Source organism: Triticum dicoccoides, chromosome 5A (genome assembly GCF_002162155.2).
Source record: "Triticum dicoccoides isolate Atlit2015 ecotype Zavitan chromosome 5A, WEW_v2.0, whole genome shotgun sequence".
NCBI classification, from domain to species: domain Eukaryota; kingdom Viridiplantae; phylum Streptophyta; class Magnoliopsida; order Poales; family Poaceae; genus Triticum; species Triticum dicoccoides.
This window is the reverse complement of record NC_041388.1, coordinates 312,564,059-312,575,972: the sequence shown is the minus strand read 5'-3', so window position 1 is coordinate 312,575,972 and position 11,914 is coordinate 312,564,059.

The following is an 11,914-nucleotide window of genomic DNA, read 5'->3' as shown; positions in this document are numbered from 1 at the left end:
GTTTGTTGAGTTGGCATGAATCAAGATTAGGATTTGTCACTCTGATTGTCGAAGAGGTATCTCTGGGCCCTCTCGGTAATGTACATCACAATAAGCCTTGCAAGCAATGTAGCTAATGAGTTAGTTATGAGATGTAGCATTACAAAACGAGTAAAGTGGCTTGTCGGTAATGAGATTGAACTAGGTATTGAGATACCAACGATCAAATCTCGGGCAAGTAACATACCGATGACAAAAGGAACAACGTATGTTGTTATGCGGTTTGACCAATAAAGATCTTCGTAGAATATGTAGGAACCAATATGAGCATCCAGGTTCCGCTATTGGTTATTGACCGGAGATGAGTCTTGGTCATGTCTACATTGTGCTCGAACCCGTAGGGTCCGCACGCTTAACGTTCGGTGACGATCGGTATTATGAGTTTATGTGTTTTGATGTACCGAAGATAGTTCGGAGTCCCGGATATGATCACGGACATGACGAGGAGTCTCGAAATGGTCGAGCATTAAGATCGATATACTGGATGACTATATTCGGACACCGAAAGTGTTCCGGGTGATTTCGGAGAAAATCGAAGTGCCAGAGGGGTTACCGGAACCCCCTGGGGAAGTATTGGGTCTTAGTGGGCCTTAGGGGAGAGAGAGGGCAGCAGCCCAGGAGGTGGATGTCGGTGTCAAAACCGGCGGATCTTGGGTAGGGGGTCCCGAACTGTGCGTCTAAGGTCGATGGTAACGGGATACAGGGGACATGATGTTTACCCAGGTTCGGGCCCTCTCTATGGAGGTAATACCCTACATCCTGCTTGATTGATATTGATGAATACGAGTATTACAAGAGTTGATCTACCTCGAGATCATAATGACTAAACCCTAGAGGTCTAGCTTGTATGGCTATGGTAATGAGTCTCTCCTCCGAACTAAGTCCTCTGCTTTATATAGACACCGGGAGGATCTAGGGTTACACAAGGTCAGTTACAAAGAAAGGAATTTACATATTTGGTCGCCAAGCTTGCCTTCCATGGCAAGGAGAATCCCATCCGGACACGGGTGCAGTCTTTGGTCTTCGTATCTTCACAGCCCATCAGTCCGGCCCTTGGCTAACAGGCCGGACACTAAGGACCCCTTAGTCCAGGACTCCCTCAGTAGCCCCTGAACCTGGCTTCAATGACAATGTATCCAGCACGTAGATCCGTCTTCGACATTGCAAGGAGGGTTCCTCCTTCCGAACTCCAAGATAGTCTTCGGACGTATTGAACGTGTCCGGACCTGTAACACACACACCACACACAACCGCGGAGAGAATATAATATTCCATGAGTCCAATCTACTGACAACTTTTTACAACGTGACATCACGCTCGCCCGGTTTTTCGAACCGTTTCTTGTCCTGCCGTTCAATGTTTCGAGGCGCGGTTGCTATTGGCACGTTCTCTCGAAATAGAGATCGTGTCCCCTTATTGCAGGATTCTCATTAATATGAGCGCGGGACCCAACCGTTTCATTGGAAAGATTCCTTAGGTATAGGCAGGCTTTCAGGCTCAGGAGGAGACGTTTAATCCCCGCTGCCTTTATAAAGGAACCAAGGGTCGTCTTTTTTATGCCAAACTTCTCCTCAGCCTCTCCAACCTCAAGTTCTAGCACCCAAGGCTCGACTTCATTGCTTCAAGCTTCCCCATTATGTCCGGACCCAGCCCTCAAGGCCGATGGGCGGCTTCCTCCGTTATAGAGGAGAGTATTGCGAAGCTTCGAGCGGCCAGATACCTGACTGCGGAGATCTGATACGTCTCCAACGTATCTATCATTTTTGATTGCTCCATGCTATATTATCTACTATTTTGGACTATATTGGGCTTTATTTTCCACTTTTATATTATTTTTGGGACTAACCTATTAACCGGAGGCCCAGCCCAGAATTGCTGTTTTTGCCTATTTTAGTGTTTCGGATAAACGGAATATCAAATGGAGTCCAAACGGAATAAAACCTTCGGGAACGTGATTTTCTCACCGAACGTGATCCAGGAGACTTGGACCCTGCTCCAAGGAACAAAAGAGGCGGTCACGAGGGTGGCGGGCGTGCCCCCTGCCTCGTGGGCCCCTCGTTGCTCCTCCGGCGTACTTCTTCCTCCTATATATACACACGTACCCCCAAACGATCAGAACAGGAGCCAAAAACCTAATTCCACCGCCGCAACTTTCTGTATCCACGAGATCCCATCTTGGGGCCTGTTCCGGAGCTCCGCCGGAAGAGGGCCGTCATCACGGAGGGCTTCTACATCATCCTAGCCTCTTTGATGAAGTGTGAGTAGTTTACCTCAGAACTTCGGGTCCATAGTTAGTAGCTAGATGGCTTCTTGTCTCTCTCTTTGAATCTCAATACAAAGTTCTCCCCCTCTCTTGTGGAGATCTATTCGATGTAATCTTCTTTTTGCGGTGTGTTTGTTGAGACCGATGAATTGTGGGTTTATGATCAAGTCTATCTATGAATAATATTTGAATCTTCTCTGAATTCTTTTATGTATGATTGGTTATCTTTGCAAGTCTCTTCGAATTATCCGTTTGGTTTGGCCAACTAGATTGGTAGTTCTTGCCATGGGAGAAGTGCTTAGCTTTGGGTTCGATCTTGCAGTGTCCTTACCCAGTGACAGAAGGGGCAACAAGGCACGTATTGCATCGTTGCCATTGAGGATAACAAGATGGGGTTTATTTCATATTGCATGAATTTATCTCTCTACATCATGTCATCTTGCTTAAGGCGTTACTCTGTTTTTAACTTAATACTCTAGACGCATGCTGGATAGCGGTCGATGAGTGGAGTAATAATAGTAGATGCAGAATCGTTTCGATCTACTTGTCACGGACGTGATGCCTATATACATGATCGTGCCTAGATATTCTCATAACTATGCTCAATTCTGTCAATTGCTCAACAGTAATTTGTTCACCCATCATAGAATACTTATGCTGTTGAGAGAAGCCACTAGTGAAACCTATGGCCCTCGGGTCTATTCTCATCATATCAATCTCCATCACTTTAATCTTGCTTTGCTTTTTACTTTACTTTTTACTTTGCATCTTTATACCAAAAATACCAAAAATATTATATCTATCAGATCTCACTCTCGTAAGTGACCGTGAAGGGATTGACAACCCCTAATCGCGTTGGTTGCGGGTAGCTATCGTTTTGTGCAGGTACGAGGGACTTGAGTGTGGCCTCCTACTGGATTGATACCTTGGTTCTCAAAAACTGAGGGAAATACTTACGCTACTCTGCTGCATCATCCCTTCCTCTTCGGGTAAAACCAATGCAAGCTCAAGATGTAGCAAGAAGGATTTCTGGCGCCGTTGCCGGGAGTCTACGCAAAAAGTCAACATACCAAGTACCCATCACAATCCCTATCTCTCGCATTACATTATTTTCCATTTGCCTCTCGTTTTTCTCTCCCCCCAATTCACCCTTGCCGTTTCATTCGCCCTCTCTCTCTATCCTCCCTCTTTATTTGCCTCTTTTTGCCCGCTTGCTTTTTGTTTGCTCGTGTGTTACATTACTTGTTTGTCGTGATGGCTCAAGATACTACCAAATTGTGTGACTTTACCAATACCAATAATAATGATTTCCTTAGCACTCCGATTGCTCCTCTTACCGATGCTGAATCTTGTGAAATTAATACTGCTTTGTTGAATCTTATTGTGAAAGATCAATTCACCGGCCTTCCTAGTGAAGATGCCGCTACTCATCTGAATAGCTTCGTTGATTTATGTGATATGCAAAAGAAAAATGATGTTGTTAAATTGAAGCTATTTCCTTTTTCACTTAGAGATCGTGCTAAAGCTTGGTTTTCATCTTTGCCTAAGAATAGTATTGATTCATGGAACAAGTGCAAAGATGCTTTTATCTCTAAGTATTTTCCTCCCGCTAAGATCATCTCTCTTAGAAACGATATTATGAACTTTAAACAACTTGATCAGGAACATGTTGCACAAGCTTGGGAGAGAATGAAATTAATGATACGTAATTGCCCTACTCATGGTTTGAATTTGTGGATGATTATACAAAAATTTTATGCCGGATTGAATTTTGCTTCTAGAAATCTTTTAGATTCGGCCGCGGGAGGCACTTTTATGGAAATCACTTTAGGAGATGCTACTAAACTCCTAGATAATATTATGGTTAATTATTCTTAATGGCATGCTGAAAGATCTTCTAATAAAAATGTGCATGCGATAGAAGAAATTAATGTTTTGAGTAGAAAGATGGATGAACTTATGAAATTATTTGCTACTAAGAGTGTTTCTTCTGATCCTAATGATATGCCTTTGTCTACTTTGATTGAGAATAACAATGAATCTATGGATGTGAATTTTTTTGGTAGGAATAATTTTGGTAACAACACTTATAGAGGGAATTTTAATCCTAGGCCATATCCTAGTAATCCTTCTAATAATTATTGGAATTCCTACAACAACTCTTATGGAAATTATAATAAGATGCCCTCTGAATTTGAGAATAGTGTTAAAGAGTTTATGAATTCACAAAAGAATTTTAATGCTTTGCTTGAAGAGAAATTGCTTAAAGTTGATGATTTGGCTAGGAACGTTGATAGAATTTCTCTTGAGATTGATTCTTTAAAGCTTAGATCTATTCCTCCTAAGCATGATATCAACGAGTCTCTCAAAGCCATGAGAATTTCCATTGATGAGTGTAAGGGAAGAACCGCTAGGATGCGTGCTTCCAAAGATGCCTTTATTAAAGAGTGTTCTTCCAATTCCTATGAAAATCAAAATGAAGATCTAAAAGTTATTGATGTGTCCCCTATTAAATCTTTGTTCTGCAATATGAATCTTGATGAAACTGAATATGATGTTCCTTTACCTAGAAGGCGTTCTAAAAATTTGGAGTATTTAGATCTTAATGATGAAATTGATGAAAGTGGGATTGAAAGAAATAAAAATCTAGATGTTGCTAAACCCACTATATTGGATTTCAAGGAATTTAATTATGAAAGTTGCTCTTTAATTGATTGTATTTCCTTGTTGCAATCCGTGCTAGATTCTCCACATGCTTATAGTCAAAATAAAGCCTTCACCGAACATATTGTTGATGCCTTGATGCAATCTTATGAAGAAAAACTTGAGTTGAAAGTTTCTATCCCTAGAAAACTCTATGATGAGTGGGAACCAACTATTAAAATTAAAATTAAAGATCATGAGTTTTATGCTTTGTGTGATTTGGGTGCTAGTGTCTCTACTATTCCCAAGACTTTGTGTGATTTGCTAGATTTCCGTAATTTTGATGATTGCTCTCTAAACTTGCATCTTGCGGATTCCACTATTAAGAAACCTATGGGAAGGATTAATGATGTTCTTATTGTTGCAAATAGGAATTATGTGCCTGTAGATTTCATTGTTCTTGATATAGATTGCAATCCTTCTTGCCCTATTATTCTTGGTAGACCTTTCCTTAGAATGGTTGGTGCGATTATTGATATGAAGGAAGGGAATATTAGATTTCAATTTCCATTAAAAAAGGGCATGGAACACTTTCCTAGAAAGAAAATAAAATTACCATATGAAACTATCATGAGAGCCACTTATGGATTGCCTACCAAAGATGGCAATACCTAGATCTATCATCGCTTTTATGCCTAGCTAGGGGCGTTAAACGATAGCGCTTGTTGGGAGGCAACCCAATTTTATTTTTATTCCTTGCTTTTTTCTCCTGCTTAGTAATAAATAAATTATTTAGCCTCTGTATTCGTTGTGTTTTTTGTGTTTAATTAGTGTTTGTGCCAAGTAGAACCGTTGGGAAGACTTGGGGAAAGTCTTGTTGAACTTGCTGTAAGAAACAGAAACTTTAGCGTTCACGAGAACTGATGTAATTTTTATTTGAAGAGTGATATTTAGTTAATTCTTTTTGCATATGATTAATAGATAAATTCCTCACGTATAGAAATTTATTTTAGAATTTTTGGGGTTCCAGATCTTGCGCTAGCTACAGATTACTACAGACTGTTCTGTTCTTGACAGATTCTGTTTTTCGTGTGTTGTTTGCTTATTTTGATGAATCTATGGCTAGTAAAATAGTTTATAATCCATATAGAAGTTGGAATACAGTAGGTTAAACACCAATATAAATAAATAATGAGTTCATTACAGTACCTTGAAGTGGTCTTTTATTTTCTTTCGCTAACGGAGCTCACGAGTTTTCTATTTTGAGTTTTGTGTTGTGAAGTTTTCAAGTTTTGGGTGATTTCTTTTGATGGATCATGGAACAAGGAGTGGCAAGAGCCTAAGATTGGGGATGCCCATGGCACCCCAATATAATCCAAGGACACCAAGAAGTCAAAGCTTGGGGATGCCCCGGAAGGCATCCCCTCTTTCGTCCACTTCCATCGGCAATTTACTTGGAGCTATATTTTTATTCACCAACATGATATGTGTTTTGCTTGGAGCGTCTTGTATTATTTGTGTCTTTGTGTCTTAGTATGCCACAACCATCCTTGCTGTACACACCTTTTGAGAGAGCCATACATGAATTAAAATTTGATAGAATACTCTATGTGCTTCACTTATATCTTTTGAGCTAAGTAGTTTTGCTCTATGTGCTTCACTTATATCTTTTGAGCTAGATAATTTTGCTCCATGTGCTTCACTTATATCTTTCGAGCATATTAGTTTCGCTCTATGTGCTTCACTTATATCTTTTGAGCTAGATAATTTTTCTCTATGTGCTTCACTTAGATCTTTTAGAGCACGGTGGTGGATTTATTTTAAAGAAAATATTGATCTCTCATGATTCACTTAAATTATTTTGAGAGTCTCTTAATAGCATGGTAATTTGCTTAATAATAATATGCTTGGTATTCAAGATTTGTGAAACTTTCTTTTGAGTGGGTTGAATACTAAGAAAAGATTGAAGCTTGATAATTGTTTTGAGATATGGAGGTGATAATATTAAAGTCACGCTAGTTGAGTAGTTGTGAATTTAAAGAATACTTGTGTTAAAGTTTGTGATTCCCGTAGCATAAAATTTAAAGAATAGATCTTTTAGAGCACGTATGGTGAACCGTTATGTGACGAAGTTGGAGCATGATTTATTTATTGATTGTCTTCCTTATGAGTGGCGGTCGGGGACGAGCGATGGTCTTTTCCTACCAATCTATCCCCCTAGGAGCATGCACGTAATACTTTGCTTTGATAACTTCTAGATTTTTGCAATAAGTATATGAGTTCTTTATGACTAATGTTGAGTCCATGGATTATATGCACTCTCACCCTTCCACCTTTGCTAGCCTCTCTAATACCGCGCACCTTTCGCCGGTATCATACACCTACCATATACCTTCCTCAAAACAGCCACCATACCTACCTATTATGGCATTTCCATAGCCATTCTGAGATATATTGCCATGCAACTTTCCACCATCTAGTTCATCATGACACATTCATCATTGTCATATTGCTTAGCATGATCATGTAGTTGACATAGTATTTGTGGCAAAGCCACCATTCATAATTTCTTCATACTTGTCACTCTTGATTCATTGCATATCCCGGTACACCGCCGGAGGCATCCATATAGAGTCATACTTTGTTTTAGAATCGAGTTGTAAATAAATAAAAGTGTGATGATCATCACTCAGTAGAGCATTGTCCCAATAAAAAAAGAAAGAGAAAGGCCAAAAAAAAGAAGGCCCCAAAAAAGAAAATAAATAAAAGGGGCAATGCTACTATCCTTTTTTCCACACTTGTGCTTCAAAGTAGCACCATGATATAGCGAGTCTCATATATTGTGCTTCAAAGTAGCACCATGTTCTTCATATAGAGAGTCTCATATGTTGTCACTTTCATATACTAGTGGGAATTTTACATTATAGAACTTGGCTTGTATATTCCAATGATGGGCTTCCTCAAAATTGCCCTAGGTCTTCGTGAGCAAGCAAGTTGGATGCACACCCACTTAGTTTCTTTTGTTGAGCTTTCATACATTTATAGCTCAAGTGCATCCGTTGCATGGCAATCCCTACTCACTCACATTGATATCTATTGATGGGCATCTCCATAGCCCGTTGATACGCCTAGTTGATGTGAGACTATCTTCCCCTCCTTTTTGTCTTCTACACAACCACCATTCTATTCCACCTATAGTGTTATATCCATGGCTCACGCTCATGTATTGCGTGAAGATTGAAAAAGTTTTGAAAAAGTTAGAGTATGAAACAATTGCTTGGCTTGTCATCGGGGTTGTGCATGATTTAAATACTTTGTGTGGTGAAGATGGAGCATAGCCAGACTATATGATTTTGTAGGGATAACTTTCTTTGGCCATGTTATTTTGAGAACACATAATTGCTTTATTAGTATGCTTGAAGTATTATTATTTTTATGTCAATATAAACTTTTGTCTTGAATCTTTCTAATCTGAATATTCATACCACAATTAAGAATATTTGCATTGAAATTATGCCAAGTAGCACTCCGCATCAAAAATTCTCTTTTTATCATTTACCTACTCGAGGACGAGTAGGAATTAAGCTTGGGGATGCCTGATACGTCTCCAACGTATCTATAATTTTTGATTGCTCCATGCTATATTATCTACTGTTTTGGACTATATTGGGCTTTATTTTTTCACTTTTATATTATTTTTGGGACTAACCTATAAACCGGAGGCCCAGCCCAGAATTGCTGTTTTTTTTGCCTATTTCAGTGTTTCGGATAAACGGAATATCAAACGGAGTCCAAACGGAATAAAACCTTCGGGAACGTGATTTTCTCACCGAACGTGATCCAGGAGACTTGGACCCTGCTCCAAGGAACAAAAGAGGCGGTCACGAGGGTGGGGGCGCCCCCCTAGGGCACGCCCCCTGCCTCGTGGGCCCCTCGTTGCTCCTCCGGCGTACTTCTTCCTCCTATATATACACACATACCCCCAAACGATCAGAACAAGAGCCAAAAACCTAATTCCACCGCCGCAACTTTCTGTATCCACGAGATGCCATCTTGGGGCCTGTTCCGGAGCTCCGCCGGAAGAGGGCCGTCATCACGGAGGGCTTCTACATCATCCTAGCCTCTCCGATGAAGTGTGAGTAGTTTACCTCAGACCTTCGGGACCATAGTTAGTAGCTAGATGACTTCTTCTCTCTCTCTCTCTTTGAATCTCAATACAAAGTTCTCCCCCTCTCTTGTGGAGATCTATTCGATGTTGTCGCAGCCCTAGCTTAGTCTTCCCTATCCTTGCATAACCTCCATACATCATGTTTACTTTTTCTCAGAAACTTGAAATGGGGATGTTCAAACCCTAGCACCACATGGATTTCAAATAGGCTCAACTAAAGTCATTTTCAATGAACCCAAAAAAGCCCTTTGAAAATGTTCATGATTTCTGATAAGGGTGAAAACCTCTGCCAAAAATGATGAACATATTTCTAGGTCATTCCTGGATTTTTGAATTAATTCATATTGTATTTGACTTTGGGCATTTAAATACTATAAATAAATTAAATGCTCAGATAATGCTGAAATTAAATGTGGGCCACTAGAATAATCTAGAGAGTGTCCACAAATTATTCCAACATTTTACAAAATGCTTTAGAATTTTTACTAAAGCCAAAATAGTAGCAGAAAAATAGAAAACAGAAGAAAAATACAATAGGAAGGAAACCCACCTTACTTACCTGGCAGCCCATCCGCAGCCCAACACTGTGCAGCCCAGCAGCAGCCCAGCCCACCGCAGCCGCCACCGTCTTCAACCTCCTACCAGTAGGCAGGAGGGTGTGTGCCCGACGTGCGCGCGCACGCGCCGACCACCTCCTGCTTGCCTGCACGCCACTGGATCCACCCGAGGGCGCCACGCACCCTCCCTCGACCCTCTGCACCTCCTCCCTCCTCGCAGCTCTCTCCCCTCCTCGCAGCTCTCCCGAAGCCGAGCGGAGCTCGTCCCCGCCGTACGCCGTAGACGCGGCCTCCGTGCTCCCCTCGCCTCCCCGACGTGTCCACGAGCATCGCCACGCCTCCCTCGTCCTCTCCGTCCGGCCATGCCTCGCCGGAGGCCTTGCATCGACGCCATCTTCATCGTCTTCGTCGTCGGCCACCAGAGGGAGCCGCCATCGATCTGTCGCCTGACGGTCGTCCCCAAGCTGTTCGAGCCCTAGTTCTACTCCCTGTGAGGCTGCCGTCATTTCCCCTCTCTCCTCTCTGTTAATTTCGTTCCCTAGACCCGATCCCCATAGACGCCATACTCCGGCCGCCGCCCAACTCGCCGTCCCCGCCTTTGCACGCCACACCAACGGACGCGCCTTGTTGCGCCGCTTCCAACGCGCCCGGCCGCGCGACCTCTCGTTGCCGGAGTTGGCCGAACGAGCAACCTCGCCGTGCTCTGTTTACGCCGGTGGTTATAACGTCGGCGATGATGACGTGGACGCGTCATTAGTGGCTAATTGAACCACTAACTAACCCCCCTGGCTCGCTGACATGCGGGCCCCGCTGCCTAACTAACCAGCTAACAAAAATAGATTAAGATTAATCTAAACGCAGTGGCCCCACGCATCACCGTTGACCTCGCTGATGTCGCCGTTGACCGGACCCACCTGTCTGTGACACTAAATGTCACTGGGTCACTGACCACTGGGTCCCACTGGTCAGGTTTGACCTGGACCATGCCCCGTTGACCTGCTGACGTCATGACGATGTCATGCTGATGCAGTAATTAATTTCTGTTTTAAAACAATTCAGGAAATTCCAGAAATTGACTTAAACTTCAAAAAATCATAGAAATTAAACCGTAACTCCAAATGAAATAATTTATATATGAAAAATTATCAGAAAAATTCAAGGAATCTGTTTATGGCATTTTCATGCATGTTAGAACAACTTATGGCTGCTGTTTATGCCAATTCACATAAATAGAATTTAAACTCTCACATATGGAGTTTGAATTTGAACCTAGGGTTCAAACCAACTCCATTTAACATGTTGATAGTTGCATTAGCTCAAACCACAGCATATTGACATGTCATGATCATGCATCATATTGTGCATTGCATTGATTGTGTTTCTTTCTCTGTTGCCGGTATTTGTCCCCTCTCGATAGACGTTGTACCGACGCTATGATCGTTGACACTGATGAAGACCCAATGATATCTTCAGAAGTGCCAGGCAAGCAAAACCCCTTGTTCATTCCGATACAATCCCACTCTCTTGCTCCGGCTCTCTTTTACTGCATTAGGACAACAACGATTCATCTGTTACTTGCTATGGTAGTTGAACCCCTTATCCTCTGCATGACCTGTCATTGCCACAGTAAATAGATGAAACCCACTAGCATGAGTAGGAGTTGTTTGAGCCCTGATGTGCCTACTCATTCATGCTTGTTTGTCATGCCTGCTATTGCATAGAGTTGTGTCGGGTCTGATTCATCGGGGATGAATCAAAGGTGTGTGAACATGTCCTACTGTGTGTGAGCTAAGTGTATGAACACGATTTGGTAAAGGTAGCGGTGAGAGGCCATGTAGGAGTACATGGTGGGTTGTCTCATTGCAGCCGTCCTCAGGAACTGAGTTCTGTGTCTGTGATCCATGAACAGCTACTACCACTCATTGGGATCCTTAATTGACCCTCTCGGCTTCTTAATCACCCTAGTACTCTGTCCAGGAGTTGCAACTAGTTTCTAGTGTTTGTAGGTTATGTGTTGGCGGCCGTGCGTAGCGCTGACCCTAGGGGTGGGCTATGTTGCGGTAGATACACCGTGGCACGGTGTACCGAGCGCCCGTTTGGTGTCTCGGGAACCCTGTTCACATCGTTCGGGGCCGTATGTGGAAACCTCAGCCGGACTCCCTGCGGATGGAACATGAATAGGCGATAAACCTGGACTAGAGACTTAGGTGTTTAGGTAGGCCGTGGCCGACACCCTCGTTGGGC